Source organism: Electrophorus electricus, chromosome 2 (assembly GCF_013358815.1).
Source record: "Electrophorus electricus isolate fEleEle1 chromosome 2, fEleEle1.pri, whole genome shotgun sequence".
Lineage (NCBI taxonomy): Eukaryota > Metazoa > Chordata > Actinopteri > Gymnotiformes > Gymnotidae > Electrophorus > Electrophorus electricus.
Genome location: NC_049536.1, coordinates 4,077,724 through 4,100,367, shown reverse-complemented (window position 1 = coordinate 4,100,367; position 22,644 = coordinate 4,077,724). Strand labels below are relative to the sequence as shown.

The window sequence follows — 22,644 nt, the reverse complement described above, 5'->3', positions numbered from 1 at the left end:
CAGTTTCAAAAATAGTAATTCCTAGAATCCTGCTCTACATATGCATATGACCCCAATTTCACTCAGTAACATGTTTCAGTAGGGAGACCATCACTATGATCTGAGGGGGTCCTCAGTATCTATCCAAATGTAGGCCATATTTTACCCATAATGAGATGTGGGTGGCAATTAATTTGAAATGAAATATTGATAAGATGCCTAATTATGGCAGCATTGAGCTAAAATGGACTCGTCTTTATTTCAAACATCACGAATGCCACAATTATGTCAGGAAAAAGCTCTGCCACTGAGACTGAGTTGAATCTAATCTGATTGGTTGTGGGAAAATCCCCTGACAGAAGAATGATGGCACGACTATTCTCCAGTGTCTTTCTGTCAGTTTTGGGTCCAGTTTGTGCAGTGATGTGATTTGTTGGAATGAAACTACTATCTTGTATTTGAAAAGTCTTTGTCTGCCCAGAAGAGGAGTACTGGGTCTGCTCTCCTGGTGCAGTGAGGCTAGATGACACCATTTCCTGGCCACTGTCTGCCTTCCACTTAATATGAGGACCAAAATCAGTAATCTCACTGTCAAACCTTCAAATAAAAGATCCGTAACACTTCCAATTAACTTTACTTGTGATTCTCTTATGTGACTTCAAGAGGCCTAATGCACAATGCAGGGAAGCAAATTAGACTCATTGCTTTGTTCATACATACTGTTTATTTCATGCTTTTGGTACTAATTTCTCACATTTCCAGCAGGCACAAAGTTACCTAATACAGACTATAATGACTGATTTCATTGTCTTTCTTCACCATTGTAACCCACAGTCATTTCATCACATCCGGTGCAGTAGCTTTCATTCCAAGCTGTTCAGACATTCCTGTATTAACCTTTAGATTTAATTTCACCAACCCAAACTTTGTACTTACAAAGAAAAGTCAATGATGCATTGAAAGAAAGGTGTTTATTTTGTTTCATGGCAAAGAGAATTGGAAACTTAATGAAGACAGAGAGCTGAAGGTGAGGCCTAAGAGCTAGTGTGTGGCTTTGGCCTTGTCCATGGGGCATTTGTTGCATCTATTTAAGAATGGCAGCTATCAATCTGAAAATGTAAGTCATGTAATTTAGCCTCATATTATGAAATGTGTGGTCATAAGTGTCAAAAATGAAATGGACCACAAGAAAAGGCTGTGTGGATGTGGATCGCACCCACCGACCCACCACCACCAAACTAGGGTTTATTTTTCCCTCCGGGCAATGAAAAGCCCTGCAGAGTCTCGTTCTGCCATTTAGGCACAGTAGGTGGCAGATCTGCAGCCCGTGCAGGTGCCTGTGTTCAGCAGAGAAACCTGATAACAGTCACCACTACCCCAAAGGGTTGTGTGAAACCACACTAAGCACAAATCTGCTGGTGATTTGTATAATTAGAAAGTGAACTCTCAGAGTATACTTCATGTGTTCTTATTTTGTTTTTGCATTTAATATTGTTTGTAATGTTGTATTGGGCATAGTAAATATGTCTGATAAAAAAAATAATAATGTGGAGCTAGATCAAAGGTTAGAGCATGCTAACTCACAGATCTAGCACAGATCATGCTCACAGAACTGTTATTTACTTCACTGAGGCATTTAGCCAAAGCATGGATCAAACACCCTCCGCCCACCATGCAGTGCTGTGTCGGCAGAGACACAGTCTCTCACTCTCCTTAAAGTAGCACAAATAACTGTTATATAAAAAAATACCACACAGATTGCAAATGCAGTTCATCTCATGCATGTGTGTCTCAGTAAGTGTGTAGTACCACCTTTGGGGACTTTGCATTTTTACATTAGGCAGAGCTGTGCTCCTGTCTGCTTTTATTTGCAGCCGGAGAGGTCAAGTAATTGGCATGTGCTTCTGCCTTCCCTTTGGACCCTGTCAGGCCTCCACAGCACTATTACCAAAGACTCCTTGCTTCGGGGAAAAACCGCAGGCCAGCTATTCAGAGGCCTCCTTGGAATGAGCGATGCTGGCTGGAGCATGGGAGGACACACGGTAACGCTTTCCTCGGGGTCTCTCTCCTGGAGTCAAATGCATACAAGCTTCCATGCTGATGCTTCTCAGGCTGAGCCAGCCAACTCCTCCAACCTCCTCCTTACTGCACTTCCATCCTACCTCCCATTCTGTCATGGCCTGCAGACATGAACAGCAGGTTGTATGTGTTTTAAAATGATTTTTGTGCCACTTCTGTTTCTCTCTCTCTCTCTCTCTCTCTCTCTCTCTCTCTCTCTCTCTCTCTCTATCTATCTCTTTTTTTTTAACTGTGTATTCCTTCCCCTATCTTTATTTGCCTTTCCCCGTTGGGTTAATGATGAGTACTTGTGTCTAACTAATCTCAACATGTTGTGCCGTGAGTGCTGTAATTGGTGTCGAGGGCTGTTTATTCGATGTGTCCACATGTCTTTGTATCCTGTGAGCCAGCCAATCCCCTCACAGTAAGTCAGGTACATGATCCACAGGGCAGTGACACCCCGGCCACTTTTCCATAGGTAATGGGAGCAGCAAGAAATAAGGATGTTATCTGATAAACACAGGAATGTACACACACGCACAAACATGCACAAACATGCACACAGCAATAGACACACTCATGTGCTCCAGAAAGCCCAGGCATGGATAGCACAGATGCTATTCTTAGCTGAGGCAGAACATTAAGGAAGTTGGTGGCATAGGCTTGAGCCAGACTTGCTTGCAGTGGCAAGAACTAAACTAACCCATCCAACTACAGCTACAGCTGTGTTCCTCCTTTCAAAATCTACATGTTTGGCCCCAACACAGAGACTTTGTCTTTTCCTGGAGCAGGATACAAGCAGATGGAGATTTCACTGTTGGCTTTAGCCTTGTTGTCAGAGCACTGTGCTGTTACTGCAGTGACCAAAGCTTGGTCTAATTGCAGATTTAGGCCACTCTGTCATATAATTACATTCATCCATTACAGGCCTGATAAAAATGGGTTAGAATGCAGTGTTACATACTGCAGACCATATTTCCATACATTAGGCAGTGTTCAGGAGAATTGTAATGGAGCGGCTCCTTGGTTCGATAAGCAAAGAAGGCTGCTTGAAGTATGACTGCAGACTTTCATAGAGCTGGAGGCTGGAGTGGGATCTGAAGAACCTGCATGGAGAATCTATCACACACACATCCGGCAGCCATGACTGATTAGAACGCATGATTAATTATGAGACAGATTGCTAAACGCTTGTGTGCTCCTTCAACGCAATGAGGTAAAGAGTCTCTATGGAACAAAAAAAAAAAAGCCTTCCCAACCTAATATCACTCTCTCTCTCTCTTTCTCTCTCTCTCTCTCTCTCTCTCTCTCTCGCTCACTCGCTCTCTCTCTCTCGCTCTCTGCCTATATAAAGCTCTTCTGGGCTAATCAGTCCTCTAGGACTCAAGCCCAACAATACAGCATTGACACACAGCTGTGCGCTGTCAATGCCCATCAACGCTCCAGCTCTCTGAGCAGCCCTTTCAACCAACCACCACAAGACAGGCACAGGCCTCAGCCTATGGCTCGCTTGCTTTCCCTCACTCCCTCTTTCTCTCTTTTTTCACACTGCATATTCACTTGTGAAATCAGATAACACAATTTTCATGAGGATAAATACATATTCTCTCTCGCTTTCATTTCATTTAATTTCTCTCTTTCCCACTCATCCTCCACTAGGCAGTCTTTTCCTTTGAGCTCAGGTCCTCTACCAGAGGCCTGGGAGCTTGCGTGTCCTGTGTAGTATCTTAGCTGTTCCCAGGACTCAACCCTTCTGAACAAAGATCTCAGATGTTGTTCCTGGGATCTGCTGGAGCTGTTCTCCGAGTTTGGGGGTCATAGCACCTAGTGCTCCAGTTACTACAGGAACCACTGTTGCCTTCAATTTTCCCATCTTTTATAGCTCTTCTCTCAGCCCTTGGTTTTTCTCAAGCTTTTTGTGTTCCTTGTTCCTGATGTTGCGATCACTTGGAATTGCTACATCTATCACTACGGCCCTCTTCTGCTCTTTATTCATCAGTACTATGTCTGGTTGGTTAGCCATTACCATTTTGTCAGTGTGTATCTGGAAGTCCCACAGGATCTTAGCTCTGTCATTCTCCACAAGCTTTGTTGGTGCATCCCACGTTGACCTTGGAATTTCCAGCCCGTACTTGGTACAAATGTTTCTGTGTACAGTGCCAATCACTTGGTTATGGTGTTCTATGTACTTTCTGCCTGCTAGCATCTTGCATCCCACTATTATCTGCTGGATCGTATTTACAAGTCCGCATCTGGGGTCTGGCCTGCTGTGATAGAGCCCAGCTTCTGTTGATCACATATTCAGAGCTTGTTCCTCTGCTGCCATCATTAGTGCCTCCATGCTGTCTTTCAAACTAGCCTTTTCCAGGCTTTCTCTATATCAGCTACTTCTGCTATTTGATAATGATGCATATTGTGCAGGGTTGATGGTTCCATGATGGTTCATGATGGTTCATGATGGTCCACGATGGTTCATACTCCTCCCTATTTCCATCCCACTTGGGTTTATGCTGTCTGAGGTACTCATTAAGAAGTAATGATCACTAAGGGCCATCTTCCTTGTGTACTCCTGGATTTTGGTTGTCTCATCCTGGATAGTGTCCCTGACGCTCACTAGTCCTCAGACCCCCTCCTTCCGGTTATTGTTTGAAACCCTCAGCTTGGGATGAAACCCTCCATGCATTGTGAGCAGTTTCCTTGTCTTGATGTCAGTGACTTCTATTTCCTCCTTTGGTCTGCTTATTATGCCAGTGGGTATCTGGTGGCTGGTAGAATGGGTGTTGATAGCCTGGATCTTGTTCTTCCCATTCAGCTTTGTATGTATTTGCATGTAGTTGCTATTGTTCAGTCTATAGCTTTGGTGGGACTGTTCTTGTGCTGTTACCCTGCTACCAAGTGTACACTTTGGATGGCTCATGGGAAAACAATCTGTTTATTCTCCTGGTTTCTATCCTTCTTGTTTTCAGTTGGGCAGCCAGACCTGTTAATCTTTGCTTGGCAGACTCCAAGTCCCAGGTATGAACAGATTGTTGTACTTCTCATGTACCTTTATCATGCCTTTCTGCAGTTCTGATAGTTGGCCATCTTCTCTCTGTGTTGGCCTTATCCTTCTCCGTGGTCGATACTTTTCCTTGATGATGTTCATCTTGTAGCCAAGCATCTTAAGTATCACTGATGCTGTGGCATATATCAGCTGCTTGTTCTCAGTGATGGTCACAGTAATAATCATCTTTAGTGCTGCATTCATTTTCCAGATGCTTTTCGGGTACTTTACTTGGTCTTGGTAGTCTGCCCATCTTAGCCATGATCTTCAATCACAGGTCAGCAGCTCTGGTGTTTGAACTTGATGCATGGGCTCATTGGGTCTTGGTTCTTGGTTTAAGACATCAGCTGTTATAGAAAATGTTATATAAATAAATGCGACTTTGAAATTTGACTTTATCTATCTATCTATCTATCTATCTATCTATCTATCTATCTATCTATCTATCTATCTATCTATCTATCTATCTATCTATCTATCTATCTATCTATCTATCTATCTCTCTCTTTCTCTCTCTCACTCTCACATGGTCATATTTTTACCATAGTCTTAGGGAGGGTTGTATTTTAAATTATATCTATGTATATGGAAGGAGTAGATGTTGCACTGATGAATGTGTTGGTCACTGCCACTGACTCCTTTCCGTCCCCTGTGCTGTGAAGCAGGCAGAGAGATTCCCAGCAGACCACTAAAGTAAATATGTAAAGCCATACTCACACAGCAGCCATAATGAGCAAGTTTTGGAGGCTGAGCAGTGGGCCCCAGCTGAGGCAGCAGAGTGGAGCCACTCTAACTTTATCCTGCAGGCCTGTTTCTCACAGCATCCAAAAAGCATGCACCACTTAGGTCAAGAACAGCTCATGCTACTAGAAGGCTAGTTATTAACAGTTAATGAGTAAAAAGGATGAACAAATAACAGAAGTAATAGAAATATTAATGGATTATATGTGCGCCTAGTTGTAGTTTGGATTTATTAAATGGTGTTACACTCTGTAAGAAAGCCTCTTTAAATATTTATCAAGTGTGCACTGTTGTACAGTGACTTGTCATATGTTTTCATTGCTGGATGAGACACCAGGGATGGCAAATAGGTTGGAGGCCAGTTCATAGTCTGAAGATGGTATGAATGTTTCATATAGATGCACTTAGTGAAATACAACAAGGACTTTTGAAGTAGAGCTCCCATCACTAGAGCTGTCACTTTTATCAGCTAGAATGCTAAATAAGGATCCTCTGTAAATAATCCATTTGGGAAAAACACAATGCCTAAAATATAGTAGGAGTATGGCTCTTTGCTTTTATCAAAGCATACTCACCAGGACTGAACATATCCAAACAATGATGTATACACTAACACACTAACTTCATGTCAAAACTTTGTGATGCATGATTGATGTAAACTCTCTGAGGCTTACCTATCAAAATAGCTGCCAACAAATACATTAATAAAAAACAATGTCAAAACAGTCATCTGTTTTGGATAGGTGGGAATCTTTTCCCCCATATTCTAGATTACCTCCCACACAGACTCAGACCCAGCCTCAGAAATTAGGAGACGCTTTTTGAAAGGAAATAAGTAGGTTCGGTCCATGTGTCCCACCATTCTCAGTGTGTCTTTTTCTCTGTTCCTCTCTCTCTCTCTCTCTCTCTCTCTCTCTCTCTCTCTCTCTCTCTCTCTTGAATGGCAGCCATTTGGAGAGGAAATGTGTGTCTGTGACTCATTTTATTTTGCATCTCTCACTCGCTCTTCCTGTACTTTTCTCTCGCCCCCTTTTCTAAAAATAATTTCACAAACCTGCTTATTATTATTGTTATATTACAACCAGGAACATTATGGGTTGGTGGGTGGATGGGAATATGAAGAGCTCATTCACTTCAGAGCTCATTCTATTATTAAACACATGTATGTAAACTAGCTATACCTAGCTGGAACTATCAGGGACTGATGGCTGAATAGAGTATTTTATGTTCATGTGCACAAAAGAAAAACTCAGGAAGTACCTTGACTGGCAAATAAAACATTCCTTCCAAATTCTTACCGGTTTCTGGTCCCAGAGTTATTTACTAACATCCTAAACTCCAGATTTTATAAGATTATTCATTTTAAGACATATTATCCAGTAACTACTGTGAATTATGCAGTAATAACTTTGAAGCCAATATGTTACATAGGAACATATGTAGGTAGAAGACTCATGAATGGACCTTCCAGTGGAAGTGTTAGATAACGCAGGTAAAGTCTCAGTTTTGGTGAAGCCATGTTTTGACTACTGAATGATTAAATAATGAATATATTAATATTCAAACTGATTATCTCTCCCATGGGCAAATATGCAAAGTGTAGTAGTCTGAAAATGGAGTAGTATTTATGACCATTTCAGACTTTCAAAGTTCCAAAGTTTACAAATGCAAGTTTATATTATGATCCAGACATATAGAAAACTGAGATTTATTCAACATTGACCTAAGGAGTCTTTGCCAAGAGGAATTAACACTAGGAGATATATTTACTATGCGTAATATTACAATCCAAACAAACATTACTCCAGGTATTTTATATTGCAGATACTCATAGGGTCAAGTACTAAGAGTACTATAAGTTCAAGTACACATTTGGAATTTGAACAAAATTTGGTATTATTAATGGTTAAGGCTAAATATTTTTACTGCCCACCAAAATGGAAACATTTTTGATTCTGTGTAATTTTGTATTATGTATATCAATCTAAAATTAATATGTTGATGACAGAACTATTTTTTATATTCATAGTTCAGTACATGTATTTTAGTAACTGTATTGTATTGCCTTTACTCCAGCATTATTGATATAAACAATGTTGTCTCTTAGTTTGGTTGCACTTAACTTCACTGCAGTCACAGCCTCTCTGTGTACGTAGCTTCACATTTTGGTTCGGCGATGTTCTGTAAATTCACTAAGCTTGGGAACTTTTTTTAACTCACTGTGTTAGATACTCTGGTACTCTCCTGGCAGAGGTGGGAACAAGTCACTAAGTTGCAAATAACAAGTAAGTCAAGTCCTGACACTCAAGTCCTGAGTCCCAATTCAAGTGAGTCCCGAGTCAAGTCTCAAGTCAAGACAGGCAAGTCAAGTCCTAAATTTCAAGATGAAGCTCTCCCACAAGCTCATGCTGTTATAAAACAGTAGTGCTCAACCTGGCAGTCAAATTCACACTCAGAATTTATTATAATCACTGAGACAATGTTTTTGACAAGTCAAAAAATCAACATAAATAGTAGTGTTGGGTGAGAGATTAATTCAAATTAGGTGTTCGACTCGTCATTTTTTGTTAGTTATTTACTAGGCTACCCACATGCATAAGCACAGATGCACCTCCATTGGTAATCTTCACCCTACACACATGAGTGCAGACTCATCTCCTTTGGTGATTTTAACCCCACATGTTTTGCATGTTGCAGTTGTTTTTTATTCACAATAGCATATTTTATAGTTGAAAAGGATTCTTTTTTCAAACATACACATACTTTAACACTGCTGCCCGTCAAGGTTCCCATGACTGATTGTAGAATTTCTCTGGTTGCTAGGTGATAGGTATAAAGTGATAGGTATGAGTAGCTCAGCTCATTAGAATTACAGCTAAAGTCAAAGTGCGGTTGAAAGTCTTTTATGACATTGTTGAGTTGAGTCTTAAGTCATCAAATTCATGACTTGAGTCCACACTCCTCTCAGCTGGAGGAATGGTTGAGGTGAAAAATACCAACAGTTAAAGCATTGTAATGTCAAGGGAATATTAGAGGATGAATAGAATTGTGTTAGATGTTCTACAGTACAGTATATAACTACATGGATGTAGTATGCCGTATTGGTAGGAAGTTGGGAAGTACCGGTGCTTAGGATGCCCTTTACACAACCCAACAACACTACAGAAGCCTTTACAGGCATATCTGTTATAAAGATCATGCATTAAACCTTCATACTTACTAACAACCATTCTTCTATCAATGGTTGAAATGTTTGTGCACTAGAAAATATTGTTTCCAACTCTAGAAATAAAATGAGCAAATGTGGTCTTGGAATAAACACAGCCGAATTCCATTTTAAAAGTCATCCAATATATTGATTCATATGGCAAACCACTCGAACGGGCTAAAACAGCTAGCAGCAATGCAAGGTTGAACCATGGGGAATTAAATAAATGAAAGTATAGTCAATTTGCAACAAAGTGATTCACAGTCATTTAAGGATGTACTTTCTCAAGTGAATGAGAAAAATGACTAGCCAGCATGCAGTCCAAATGCTTTGCACTTGGCCCACCACTGGACCTTAATGTACTAGAATGGCTGTAGTGGCATGTGATTATTTATCCAGCAGAGTGTAACTAAACCTAGTATGCAGTGCTTTTTTTCCCCCCAAGAGAGCCATCGATCTGTTCTCTATCTGTTCTCTACTGGACCTGATTCCCAATCATTCATTGTAATATCTGATTTGGCAGTGTGGCCTAAAATCTGGTACACTGTGAGCAGTTAACTGCAGTGCATCTCCATGGAGCCTGCCCCTTCACAACGTCCCACTGCTTCTCCAGTGGCGTTTATCCTGCATCACGAGGAGCGAAAGATGGAGGGAGGAGCAGAAAGTCTGCAAGGGAAGATGAAAGGATAGAGAAAAAAGAATGGGAAGCAGTGGATAAGTGAGGAAAAGTGATTTTGTCTGAGTGCATTGATGTCCCTCGCCTTTCAGATATGCTTAATGCCAGAACCTGCTCTCACCGTGCTGTGGATGAGGAGGTTGTTGCTCAATGGACCTGTTTCTATTTAAGAAAGCAATCCAGACTGCCTACACTGCACCATTTTCATTGTGGCATCACCTCATCTCAAGATGCTTGCAAAGGGGCCTCATGAAACCATATAATATATCTGCTCTCCTTGACGATTTTGTAGTGTTAGTCAGGTTTCATGTATGGGAGCCCCCTTGTCAGGGCACGGACGCTCAGCGTGGCGTAATGGTGCACGAAGTGGAAATCGGCTGGCACAGAGCACCTGACGCAGTTCTCACCGTGGGAATGCAGGGACACCACACTGCAATGCCAGTGCCATTTTAATTATGCTACCCCACGAAATAAAACCTCAGTCAGAACCTTGGCTTGATTACTACAGGGAAAGGTTCTCCACACTGAGCAGCAAGTACACTTCCAGTCGTTTGTTTTCAATTGGACTTATTTTTAGCATACTGACGCCTCTTCGTGTCTCGGCGGTGCCTCCCAGGTGAGAGACTCCTTCGAATGAATTTGACACCTTCGCTCATTAAAAGCGGTGGAGAGTTAAGACGGAGGCCTGGTTAAGCCCCCCACTGCTGCTCACTGCCTCAGCACAGGGGAAGTGCTCCATGCCCATTTACTCCACTGATTCAGGTTTATTTCACACTCTAACTATATTTCATCCCACCCCTGGTGGAGTATGTGTCGGTGAAGTTCTCTCAGTGAGTATGAGCTGCGGAAAACCTAGCAGGAGCTTTCTGAGTCTGATTCACTAGAGGACCAGTGATATTTGGTGGGTGGGGGGGGGGTTGTCTAATAAGGTAGGCTCGCTGGCAGATCTTTTAATGACATAAAGCACATAGAACCCTGTGTCTCGGAAGGAAAAATGGGTTGGAGCTGAACATGGTGTGCCACAGCGTAGCCGCTTGAACTGAGAAAAACAGAATCTACAGAGGGAGGTAGTGTCTTTGGAATGAGCAGCTATTTCTAAGCCGTGATAGCGAGCAACAGTTCCATGCTGGAGATGGGGAAGGAGAAGCAGGATCCCAGGAGAACATGTGTGCAGTCTCCGCACAGGGTAATTCCACAGAGACGCCGATGCTACCCTTCCATTCCCGCATCTCCAGATGAAAAATAAATAACCTCTTCAGACTGGCTCCCTCTCCCACAGAAAAAGACCTGCCCCCCCGATCACTCTCCATCTGTACCCTGCCTCCAGCTATCACTCTCTCTCTATTGTACTCCTCCAGGCTTCCTCTGCCTCTTTCTTTCTTGCCCTGTGTCTCTCTCTGTCTTTGTCTACGTCCCACACCCCCACTTGCCAGTCTTTCTGTCCTTCCATCGCATGGTCACACATCATGCAAATAAAAAACCCTGAAAACACTTTTTACTGGTACAATATTAAGCATCCACAGTTCATATGTCTAACAGTGCTCCCTGGATACATATTGCTCCCTGTCTCATCCTTTTTGCCTTGTGCTTGTTTGCTAATCATAGGTGTCTGGGTAGTTAATGCCCACCTTGTTATGGCCATAACAAGCACAGAGCACAGAGCAAGCTAAGGACATTTGACTGAGCAATATGTCTGGTGCTGGGCTCTATCCCAGATAGATATGGCTTATAGACATAGATCACACACTGGGTGATAAACATGAACAGTTTTGGTGTGTCCCTGTCACTTGCAAAAGCAACTCACATGTTGAGTTTTCGTTTCTTCAATTTTATTACTCTTTTAGCCAATTGGTCATTAGCCCCACCCCCTATTTTATGATTTGCAGCATGCTGGAGAAATCTAAAATTACATTATTCAGAAATTACATTATGCCTGTGTAACATCCGAATGTGGTTTCGTGCAAGCACATTTACAGGTAGGCACATGGGTATTTGTGTTGTCATGCTGCTCTGCTGAGTTTCTGATGGGGTGGTGGGAGATCGCCCACAGGTAGAGAGTGCTAGCAGCCGGTGGTGGGCCACGTCAGGCAAGATTGGCTTTGGATCTGCCTTGTTTCCGGAAGGCTTTGGAACACTGCTCCTAGGGAAAACATCGATGGCTACTGAAGTGTGACATGTTCGGTCCATCATCATCAAACTGTCATTCTTTAGAGAAGAACATGGAACAGTTTATTGCATGGGCATGCACGATGGTTCACCTTCTGCTGAAATTATTAATCAGGGTGTACCTTGTGTTTCTGAATTTTTGGGGCTGCTATGAGCATGTGGGTGTGGGGGGTGGAGGGTGGGTGTGCTATTATTACTACCTCTACAAGTCTAGTTTTTTGATGAATGTCATTATTTATTTATTTGGTTGTTTATTTATGTTTGGTTGCCTGCAAAATAAAAATTTCCCACATCACATGCCTGCTTGCAAGGTAGCGAGCTAGGATAAACCTGTAAAAGCATAACATACCACATTGCATTATCTTTAAATGGCTTGCTCAGGTTTTTTACCTGACTGCAGGCCTCTTGGCCATACTGTGTGAGGCACAAATGCGTCTTTCCCTCCCCCTAACATCTGAAGTGCCTACTGCACCATTAAGTACTTTCATTGTAAGGCTTACATATTTGCCTCAATAAAATTAGGTATACGGACACAAAGCAAACTGTGGTAAAAAAAAAAAAAAAATTGTTAAAAATATCAATATGCAAAAAAGTTCATTTTACAAACAAGATGATCTGCAAAATTGGCAAGATAATAAATAAACATTAATATAATACAGTAGTTCAAGATATTTTTGGCCAAGGCTGTCACACTAAAATGTTAAACCAACTTCTACCTTGTGTGGGCCATGTGTAAGTGTGTGTGTGTGTGTGGGGGGGGGGGGGGGGGGGGGGGGGCGGGGAGGTGTTTTGTGCACATTTAAATTTCATTGTGTTACATTCTGAAGGTTAATGAAGAGCTTTTCTGCAAGGTTACACTATTGCAGGACATTGTGCCTTTAGGCTGATCTGAGACCAGTTTTATAATTCCTTGAGTGATGGTTTATGAATAGGATTGGGTGAGGAGGTAAGCTACAGGCTGGAAGGCTCTGAAGCTCTGAGGAAGAAGACTCTTGCATGACACGGGTATAGGTCTATCACTGGCACCTTTCCCTACCCCTCACACAAATATAAAGAGGAAGGAGTGAATGATGGAGTCCTGTGTTATACCCCCTAATTTACTGAAGCAATATTCTCTTTTTTAGATGGCAATTTCATATTACCATCACCATAATCATCGCCATTTATGTTAACATTACCATAGGAAATGATGATTTTCCTCATCTGTTACAAATAAGCTGTATTGTAATAATAATTTTTATCAATCATACTTAGTTTAATTTACATATCCACTTCATAGATCACTTGGAATATTTCTGCTGTGTTACCTCCTCATGGTTTCTCTGCTTCACAGACATTGCCCCTTCTGCTGACCTAATCTCCTCCTTTCTGTGTTCATATCATTAGAGGAGAAATAGCAGACTAGCATCTAAACAGGATAGAAGGCTAATGTCTTCTATCCTTTGATGTAATCCAACAGTAGTAGCAGTACATGCCATGGTGTAAGTGACATTCATCTGACACTTAGCATCCTTGATGCAAGTCTGGTAATCTCCCTTTTGCTTGTGCAACGCTACGTCGTGGACCACGTCAGCACACAGAGACTTAACTCTTCCACATCTTGAGATACCTGTAATGAATGTGCTGGTTTTGCTTGATATCTGAAATCCTCTTAGGAAATCCAATGACAGCACTTATTTGTGCTTATACAGGGAATGTTGTTCAGTTCTGTTCAGCCCCAGCCCCACCAGTGGGCTGAGCACACTTGCCAATTTTGCACAACAACATGAAACATGTTGATGAGGATTTGCAGCAGAGGAGCATGCACTTCAGTTTAAGCATGTGAGAACACAGGCTTACATGCACTCCAGTGTAAGCGTGTGAGAACACAGGCTTATGAGCACTTCAGTGTAAGCATGTGAAAACAAAGGCTTACATGCACTCCAGTGTGAGTGCGTGAGAGCATGGGCTTGCATCCAGTCCGGTGTAAACGTGTCAGAACACAGACTCACTTGCACTCCGGTGTAAGCATGTGAGAACACAGCAGCTACAGCACAGCTGTACTCCGATGGCCACAGGGAAATGAGCTCAATGTGGCGCAGAGTAGTAGCTGCATAAATACCTTTATACTGTGCTTTTGGCAAACACTGCTCAAAGATAGCTTCTAGGCTTATGCTTGACAGGTCTGGGATTGGACTGCTGGTGTGGAAGCTGTAGTCACCAGGCCTGTTGTGGGGCATCAGGAAGTCAGGGGTTGAAGAGGGTCTCTGAACAATAATGCTCCACGACACCTTCTAATCCTTCTTCTTACTTTTATTCTGCTGGACCATATGCACAGTGTAAAGATCAGTCCATCATCTCCACCTCAGCCCTTGCCTCCTCTCCAAAACATAAGCAAGCAAAATACTTTAGATATGATTAACTTATTATTATTTAACATTACAAACCATTTTATTTTTCATGTCTTTTCATTTAGCCGTTATTCACACCGATTACCTGTTTATCTTTGTGATTAAATGTATTCCTTTTCCAACAATTTCCTTTGAAATTCTAATAGTTCTAACAGTACATTTTGTATATTCTAAAAGTTATTTTTGTGTCATACATTCTATGTAGAGACTTGCAATGTCTACGATGTCAAGGACACAAACCCATTACTTTACTCTTTGTAAAATACAGAAGGCAGTCTTCAATTTTACAGTCAGATGGATTTGAATAACTTTGAATAACTGTCTTCATCATAGATTGATTAACTTAGGTGGGTAAGGCTAACGGTAAGAATCTGGTAGATCATTGCAAAGGGTATCACATTACACAGATGAATAAGTTAGTGTATGTTTCCATACAGCAGTTTTCCCTCCAGCAGGGACAGTGTAAATAAATATTGTGTGATGCAGCCACAATGTTTTATCCCTTAACAGATTATCTCCTCATTCCTTAGACATCAATAGTCCCATTCCTGTTGGTATTAGCAGATCTGAAATTGCCCTGGTGCAGTTAAGAGGTTCAGAGTGATATTGATAGAAGCAATTCATCAATTCACACACCATCTGTCATGACCATTAGTCTGATTACACTGAGCTGCCCTTGTAGATACCAGAAGATGTTTAGTATTCTGGCAGTATTGGGACTGGGGAGGATGACAACCATTTTGGTACTGGAAACATGACATACCTAGTAGTGACATCTATTGACAAAATGGCAAAGTTTGTTAAAATAAGTTTTTTGTTGTGTATGCATATTGTTGCATATATTTATCTGGTCTATTCCCCCCCACCCTTTCTCTATGTACTTCTCATACTCACACACACACACACACACACACACACACACACACACACACACACACATCAGAGAGTTAAACATCCAATAAACATCCCATCTGTACACAAAGAACATATAGCTTGATAATCTATTAATTATGACTCATGCTGCTAATGAAATTATGGTGAATTTAAATTAATTAAAAGAACACATCCTCATGCTGGGTGTGATTCCACAAAAATAACACCTTTGACTGTGATAAATGAGCTGATATTCATTCCCTTTGCCGATTATGTACAACATCAGCATCATCAGAGCATTGACAGTGGGAGGTGCAATGGAGTAAATATCAAATCATTCATTTGTTCATTTGTATTTTCTTAAGCATGTTGAAATAGGTGTATAACACTCACCCATTCTGGTTCTGATGAGGAGTACACTAAATTCTGTACAAATCCAAATACACTATCAGTTCTTATCATCCACTTTAGCTATGTTCCTAATATACTCTTTCTTGCTCGCTTGCTCTTTTGTCTCTCTCTGTCTGTCTGTCTGTCTCTCTCTCTCTCTCTCTCTCTCTCTCTCTCTCTCTCTCTCTCTCTCTCTCTCTCTCTCTCTCTCTGCATGATGTCTCATCATTACATGCCCTGTCAGGTAACTGTTAGCTGCCCTCCGTGTGCGACCCTGCACAGACATAGATGGATTTACCATTAGATGATGAGAAATGGACTGGCCGTGGTCGCTGATTTCAGTGCTGTGTTGCGTGTGGCGAGCCAGCCAAGCCCAGCGAGGTCACAGGGAGGGAGGCCTTTTGCACCTCTTCTTTCAGTTAGAGAGGAACTGCTGGCAATTGATTCAGCAGCAATGAGTGCAGCTCATTTGATTTGGCCTGACCTCACAAGTTCATACCATGATAGGACAGCTAGGATGTGTAGCAACCCAAAGAAATGGAGAGAAAGAGGAAGTGTGCGTGTGCGTGTTTGTGTGTGTGTGTGTGTGTGTGTGTGTGTGTGTGTGAGAGAGAGAGAGAGAGAGAGAGAGAGAGAGAGAGAGAGAGAGAGAGAGAGAGAGAGAGAGAGAGAAAATATGACAGGTTAAATGTAAGTGGAACAGAAGGAGTGGCAATCTGTGAAATGAGGAGATCATCTCGCCACCCAGTGAATTAGTTGCATTTGCCATTGTATTTGCACTCTGGCTCCAACACTGAGTTCTTTACTTCAAAGATGAAAAGCTTCAGAACCTCACAGCAGGTTTCAGAGGACCTCTGGGCTGCAGGCTGGAGTTTTAGATCATTCAGGTCGAGTCTGATGCCTGCAATGACTGTAGCATGTCTTACAATCATTAGTTCATGGTTGCTTTTCAAATAATACAACAGCAAATCAGTAGTGCTCTCTACAGCAGTGGCCTCTTATATTCCTTCTTTCACATGCAGTCCTGGATTTTTATTTTTTATTTTTGGCAATGGCTCATAAAATTAGACTTTCAGTTTCTGGGAAAGCATGGATATTGTTATAGTTATTTCCTATGATGTGTATTACAGTTTTTCTCAATTGCACACATTTCCGGAGACATTATTTCTGCTCAAAAATATCTTGACTTTTTTTTTTTCAACACTATACACACAGCCTCATATACTGTAAGCAAAATTAAACACTAGCTTCAGAAGTACTAACATTTCCCTCAAAATGATATATTCACACCATAATGCTAGACATACTTATATTAGGGATTTCCTCAAAATCCATGCTTTCACTCTGCACTAATAAAACAGTCACAAACTGATTCACCAAATAACACATTTCCATTGCAAACACATTTTCTACAGTTTCAATTCAAAATAAATCACACTTTTTGCAAAGCATTGCATACAATTCTCTATATTAGGTTACAAGTATATCGCTAGAGTACAAGAGCACAGTTTGTGCTGTGCACCATGGCCTGCGCTCGTGGTCAGCCCTGATGATGCACGAGGTCTTTCTTCTGCGCCTCCTGCTGCTTCTCCTGTGCATATCCCTCCTTCCTTTCCCACTAACTTTTTAATGTGCAGTAGTTAGATCTACAGGCCTGTCACTTACTGCTGCTTACTGCTACGCTTAAATCACTATTTATTTGATTTCCAGCGACCCTGCATGTAATGTCATTGAAGAAATAGTGCAGGTCTAGGCAGTTCCATCAGTTTATATAGGAATGATGCTTCCATCCATGTATGGCATTTTAATATAAATCAAAATAGATACACTGTACTCTAGACACTTTACAACATATTTCTCTACATCACTTTACATTTTCCTATATGAGAAATAGCATTTAACTAATTATCCAGTACTGATAGAGAAGTGTAGAGAAAAACTCAGTAAACAGTGCAGGAACAGTCTTGCTGAGGTCAGAGTTCTGTCATTGATTCTCTGAGGTTATATTGAAATCTGCTTAGAAATCAGCATGAGTTTCATGTGAAGTGTTTTAAAAAGCATGTATAAGGGATCTTTAATGATGCAAACGTCTGGTAAAATGCCTTTAGAGTTTTGCACCAATACCATAAACAGAAGACTCCTGAGCTCTAGTTATTGAGAACATTTTATTTTATGTTATCTTAATTTAAAATTGTATTTTATTTTATTTTATCCTAAAGAGAATGTGTAAATGAGAATTGTGATTCAGTTTGCTTGATGCCCCCAAAATACTTTACACACACACACACACACACACACACACACACACTATACTATGTCCCTGGATTTCAGCATAAAATCAGGTGAACAAGTTTTCAGTGGATCAATTTCAGTGTGAATCCACATATGATTGGGAAAATCAGATGAACTAAGCAGCTTTGTACGAAGAATAGCAATCGTTGGTAGACTAGATGGGGTCAGTTTTTCGAAAACTACCGGCATTGTGGGGTTTTCACATACATTGGTGTTGAAAGTATACCAAGAAAGGTGTGATTGTACAGAAATATCCAACAAAGGGGGAACCTGTGCACGTAAACAACTTGTCGGCACAAGATCACAGGCGGATGTCAGAAAGGTGGTGCACAGTCAAGCAATGCATGTGCTCCAACTCACACATCCAAAAGATCTCTTTTGTTCCTTAGCACACTTGGTCTATAATAGCAGATGACCAGCTCAAGTGCCAGTAAAAGTAAGGCAAAAATCTAGTGGGCAAAATAGTGCAGAAAAGTGTATCACTGAGCAGTGGAAAAACATTATCTGTTCAGATGAATCCAGATCTCTGTTACACCTTGCTGATGGGAGGGTCAGAATTTGGCACATGCAGCATGAATTGATGAGTCCTTCCTTTCAGGTGTCAACAGTTCAGGCTGGTGGAGGTGAAGTCATGGCGTGGGGAATGTTTTCTTGGCACATCCTGGGTCCTCAGATACCTGTGGATGGACATTTGTACAGTAGGGTTTACCTAAGCATTGTAGCTGACCAAGTTCATCCAAGTTCACCCTTTGGCAGATGGACACTTTCAGCAGGACAATGCAGCATACAACAAGGGATATATAGTCATGGACTGGTTCCAGGAACATGCCAGCAAGTTTTTTTGCTTCCTTGGCTTTCACATTCCCCAGATCTTAATCCCATTGAGCATCTCTGAGACAAGGTAGAACTAACTGTTCAGAGCATGGCAGTACCTACATCTGAAGCAACTGCTACAAGCTATTGTGCCAAACATTCCTGCAGAATAATTTCAACACCAAGTGAAATCTATGTCACAATAAATTGTTGCAGTTCTGAAGGCAAAGAAGGTCCAATGCACTACTAGATAGGTGTAAGTATATATATATATATATATATGGCTGTACACTTACATTTACATTTATGGCATTTAGCTAACACTTTCATTCAAAGCGACTTACAATTATGACTGAGTACAGCTTCAGTCATTGAGTAAGGCCCTTGCTCAGGGGCCCAACAGTGGCATCTTGGCAGGGGCAGTGGCAACCTTCCAATTACAAGTCAAGTAACTCTGTGTACTTAAACTTTTTTTTTCCCTCACACTTGGGCCTTCTAGAGATTTCTGTGTTTAAGTTTGAAACAGAAGTCCTTCGACAGCTGTGTATCATGTACAACGTGCCTAGGCTATTCCTAACATTCATGTCTAAGCCTAACTATGGTAAGGTTGATGAACACAACAAGTCCTCTTAAACTGCTTGTAGTGATTTAAGAACAAATCTGTCCATTTAGATGATTCTTGCGAGAGGCCCAATGTGTAAAAAACTGACAGAAAATAAACCTTCACTGGCGTTTTTTCATCATTCATTGACAATGTCTCTTTTAGATTCAATCCCAAAAATGTTTGTCTTGTTCTCTAAATTATAAGTACTGTTAAAAATCAGTAAGAGCATTTTTCACAACACTAACATCTGTGCAAACAAATCTTAAACACTGAAAAAGCAATAATCACATATGTCCAAACAGAAAGCCAATCACTACAACACTGTGACCAAGTGGATAGCACCCTTTGATCATTATGTAAACACTGACAATAAATGCTAAATATTTTCATCAGAACTGGTCTGTGTTGATGGTGTTCCTGGCAAGAACTAAATATTGTCAATACATAATAAAAAAGAAAATAGATTTATTATAATATTAATATAATATTAATATATCCCAAATTTCCACACAATGGCAAAATTAAACTATGGAAATTTGTTAGAGGAAAAAAAAAACAATTAAAATATATTGAAAATAAAACAATGCATAATTTTTTGAATAATGGAACGTCACTATAATTACAGTAAAGTAAGAGGCATTGATTTGAAGGCAGGTGTGTGATTAACCTTGGTCAAACTGCAATAACTGGCATGAACAGTTACACACTCAGTATTTAGTTTGCCCTCAAATCTTCAAACTCAACCCTGATTTCCTGCCTTTCAAAGCACAGAGGGAAAGTTCTTCCCTTGGCAATGCTCAGCTGAGATGTCCTCACAGCCAGGATCCATTACCTGGAGTAAAGACATCTGGTTATGGGGCTGACTATAGCACGCCCTCCACTTCCATGCTGGGAAGAATGCCTCGTCACACTGTTTTTTTGTTTTTCACCTGTCAGAAACATACTGGGGAAGTGACTCACTGGCCCTTTTTTTGGTACATGCAACGTTTGGCATTCATGTGTTTTTTTCTGCATGTAATGATTTACGCAGGGAACGTCGATGTCAGCATGAGCAAGAAGCATTTGTATCCAAGTGACAAAAGGACAGCCTGTTTTAACTGGCACATCACAGTCAGAAGAAGAATCGCATGTGTGCCATAACAATTACATCTAGTGTGTTGGCAAAAGTGTTTTAGCATTTGCATTTAGTGTGAACACAAGGAGAGCTGAACTAAAGCAATGGCCATTTGCAGTGATGTTGTGAGGATTCATGGCACTAGAATGAGGTTAGTGTTTTAGCAAACGTGTCTGAGCAATTAAACTGTAATAGGAGAAAAAAAACTGTAATATGGTTCTTATATTAGGAACACACAGAGCAATGAGACGTCTGTGACTTTGACTTTGGTCTAAGTAGCATCCTTTTAAAGATGCAGAATATAAACATTCTCAGTGTTGTTTATCGTGCATTATCTGTCAAGACTTTCACAAACACTGATCTGCGTTAAGTCTGTACTGGTCTCTACTCTACCATAAATATGTGAGGAAACTCACTGTGAACTGTCAGAACAAATCTCTGCCATCTGAAAAAATATGCTTTCACTGTGTTTTGAGAAAAAAAGGGAACTGATGGCACAGGCTATTTTGCAGATTAGGTCATACATTACTGCATAATTTCTTAGAGTGGATTAAACAGGGCTGCTTAACCCAGAAATCTTCTCTGTCTCTGCTACATTATGGACTAATGTATGCATGTATGAATATGTATGTGTCTCAGTACTAATTATAGCTGGCTTATATTCCCTTACTCTGAGAGCTACGTAGCTACCTTGTTCTGGGGCAAAAACAAAACGATGATGATGAAGGAGTTATCAGCAGGAGGTATGAGAGAAATATTGTTAGGGTGATTGGGTGATGGAAAAGACGATGATGGCAATGATGAAGATGGTGGAAATTAGAACAAACATGATTACTCTGATTCCTGTTCCAGCATTAGAAGCTGCCTGTCAAATGTGTTCTTGGTTTGCAAATGTAAGTAAAGAAATGTGATGTCTGGTCAAACACACATGCACACACACCCACGCACACACACACACACACACACACACACACGGATGCAAACGATGCCAGGGGCCATGGTTACACAGGGTCTTGTAGTCATTAATGAGCAGGCACATTTGAGATAATGCTGGAGTGCTCTAGCAGTTGCATCAGTGTTTGACCCTCTTTTCATTGACTCGCTTCCAACACTGACTGCTGCCCAAAACTTAGCCACTTTTAAATCCAGGCCAAAACCATTCCTGTTCTCCTGTTCTCCTCCTCTTGTGTCTTTGATTTATTTTAATCTGATTTCTTTAGCTTTTTATAAATAATTGACTTGTTTCTTCAAATCCATGAAATTCCTTTTTTTGTGTTAATATGTTTTATTTCTGCTTTATTGAAACATTCACACATGGTTTTGGCTAATTTTGGTTTTATTCTTGTTTATTTATTTTTTATTTATAAATAAATTTACATTGCATACTAACTAGTTTCTGGAGTGGTAGGATGCAAAAAATGATACTGTTTACACCTTGATATTAATTGGTCCTGCTATTCATTTATTTAAGATAAGCTGTCCCTGTGTGTGATAGTGACATTGCATCCCCAAGGAACAGTCTCCTCCCTATCTAGGAAACAGAGAGGTGTCAATCTCTCTCTCTGTTTCCCTCTATTGTGAGTGCATTAAACTCCCCTTTTTCTGAGAACAGCAAAACAACAAACAGCATCTGTGTGTTAATAGAGATGTTATCGGCTTGGACAATGTTGTTTAGTGAGTGAACATAACAGACAAATAGGACAAACGGAGTTAATGTGATGATCTATTAACATTGGGTTTTTGATTGATTGATCAGCAGCGGCTCTGTGTGTGTCCAAATCAAGAATGTGCATGTGAGTCTGACTGGTCAGTAACAGTGTGATATCATATTTTCCTGCTTGGCAAATGTAGTTAATCATTAATTGTGTGCATTGACATAAAAAAAAAAAAACAATCATTAAAACAAACTGGATATGTATTGTTTGGTCGGCTGCTTGATTTGATGGTCTGTTTAAGAGAAGTTCTGTTTAAGTTGTGAAATACAGTATAAACTTGGTCCCTTCCTGTCTTCTGCACGCCTAGGACAGTCCTCCCCATATTTCAGGAAAACACTCATTTTATATTCAGCAAAGCCCTTAGGCGCATGAAATTTAAGGACCACACTGAAACTCTTGCTTGTTTTGCAGAATTATTGTCTGAGTCATCTCCTGGTGATGGGAAATGTTTGTAAAATTCTACACCCTGCGTTAGCTTAGAACAGGTTATAAAGTTATAAGCTGATAACAGCTGGATAACACATTAATTAATCTTAATTATTCAAACTCTGCACATGCTAAAATACATCCACATGTTCTATG

General features: G+C 40.7%; 1 protein-coding gene across 1 annotated transcript in view; it reads left to right on the top strand.

Moving 5' to 3' along the window:
• Positions 1-22,644, top strand: part of lrrc4ca (leucine rich repeat containing 4C, genome duplicate a) — a 50,095-nt gene that overhangs the window by 10,743 nt on the left and 16,708 nt on the right. The window lies entirely within an intron of this gene.